Source organism: Macadamia integrifolia, unplaced genomic scaffold (genome assembly GCF_013358625.1).
Source record: "Macadamia integrifolia cultivar HAES 741 unplaced genomic scaffold, SCU_Mint_v3 scaffold995, whole genome shotgun sequence".
Taxonomy (NCBI): domain Eukaryota; kingdom Viridiplantae; phylum Streptophyta; class Magnoliopsida; order Proteales; family Proteaceae; genus Macadamia; species Macadamia integrifolia.
This window is the reverse complement of record NW_024870613.1, coordinates 47,505-49,568: the sequence shown is the minus strand read 5'-3', so window position 1 is coordinate 49,568 and position 2,064 is coordinate 47,505. Positions and strand designations below refer to the sequence as shown.

The 2,064-nt window shown below is 38.6% G+C and overlaps 1 non-coding gene across 1 annotated transcript; it reads left to right on the top strand.

Moving 5' to 3' along the window:
* Positions 1 to 1,237: 1,237 nt before the first annotated feature.
* LOC122070756 lies at positions 1,238 to 1,344 on the top strand. Its single transcript, XR_006137958.1, has one exon. It is a non-coding gene; the product is annotated as a small nucleolar RNA R71 (small nucleolar RNA).
* The last annotated feature ends 720 nt before the right edge of the window (positions 1,345 to 2,064 follow it).

Genomic DNA, 2,064 nt, shown 5'->3' with positions numbered 1-2,064 from the left:
GATATGGCATCCAAAAGGGGAATGTTCACTTCTACCTTTTTTAAGACTTCTAAAACTTTATCCATGGAAGCAGTCTTCCTTTTGTCTACCAAGCAATTAGGAAATGGGACAGGATGAACATAAGGACTGTTAGGGATTTGCCCCTATTCAGAAGAATCATTTTTGGTTTCCTCAACCAAATCATCTTTAGTTTCAGAAAAATCTTTAGGTTCATCAGACGAACCTAAAACAAGAGGCACACTTGTGTCCTCAACTGAAGGAGAGTTAACATGAGTAATAGATGAGGAAGATTTAGGAATGCTCTATTGGTACTCTCTACCACTCCTAAGGGCATAAACAACATTGCATTGGATCGAGGGCCCTTGTTGAGTCTGACCTTGTACTATATTCAGTGGTGCATTAGTTTGTCCTTGTGAACTAACAAGCTTATGATGCCTAGGGTTAGGCTCTAGATGACTGGGTAAAGTTCCCTTCTCCCTCTCACGCATAATTGAGACAACTTGGGTAAGTTCTCTCGTAAGATTTTGATGGCTTGTCATGAGGAAAGCCATATTTTTTTTTCAAGTCACTTATTCTACTTGCCTCTCCAGTGTTGGTAAACCCAGGGGGTTGCTGATAAGATGATAGGAGAGGGGCCCTAAGAAAACTAGCCTGAGATCCTACATTTGACATAGGAAAAGTATTTTGAGAAAAAGATTATTGTGCAAAGGGAGGCCTTTGGAATCCAAGTTGACCTTGATTATGGAAATTGGAAGGCCCTGGTTAGTTGCCCTAATTCCAAGAGAAATTTGGGTGATTTCTCCATCCTGGATTGTAGGTATTACTAAATGGATTATTCTGGTATAAGGCATTAACACTATCATTAAAAGTGCCCCCAGAGATGTTAGGGCATTCTTCTAGGAGATGTCCAGGGGACTGGCACCAAGTACAAATCTTAACCAAATTGATTGATGATGGCTCTCTAAGAACAATAGCCTCAATTCTCTTGATTAGGCTATCCAAATGGGCTTCCTTAGCTACTATCCCATCCACAAAATATCATTTTCCTCTTATGGTTCTTTCACTCTCTTGGGTTGATTCCCACTCACAGGTTTTGTCAGCTAAGTCAAGTAAGAATTCTCATGTCTTTCCTTCATCTGTAAAGGATGTGAATCCCTCAGGGTATATAGAATCTATCATTTGTTTAGTTAGGTATTCAATACCCTCATAAATTATTTCACATAAATGCCATAAGTCTAGGCTATGGTGAGGGCATTCTTGGAGTAGATCCTTGAATCTCTCCATAAGTTTGGAAAATGACTCACTAGACTTTTACCTAAACTGAAGGATATCATATCTAAGCTTATTGGTCTTGTGAGTTGGGAAAAACTTCTTAAGGAAGACAACTGTGAACTATTCCCATAAGGTTATGGAATTTTTGGGTAACCCATACAACCACTTCTTAGCTTGGTCTTTCAATGGAAAAGTGATAAACCTAAGCTTAACAGCATCATCAAAAAGTTATTGGATCTTAATTAGAACACATGCCTCTTCAAATTCCCTTAGAAATAGGTATGTATCCTTAGAGATCAACCCATGGAAGTGGGGCAACATAGTGATGTATTGAGATTTGAGTTCAAAATTATTGCCCTGGGCTTGTGGTAGAACTATGCAGGAAGGTTGGGTTGTTCTAGCAGGGTAGAACCTATCTTTCAGAGATTTAGGTGAAGGGTTTTACTGTTGGTCTCCCATATTGAAGGGTTTTAAAGAGAGCAAATGTATAGGGTCACTACTTGTTGGATCTCTTTTTTCTAATCCATTCTTAGTATTACATACCCACCTAACACTCATGCAATAGAAAACTACCTACAACTAGAGTAAGACAAGCACAAAAGAATGGATAGCAAAACTTTTTTTTTTATGATTTTTTATGATTTTTTTTTTTTGGCTTTTTGAGAGCTTACCGATAGGGATCCAGGGTTGCTCAGGTCAATTCCTGAGATATTGCTACAGGGCAAAACCTGTCTTTATTATACTGTAAGGCATAGCGACCTCCAGTGATACAACTATTATTGCAAGTTGTTC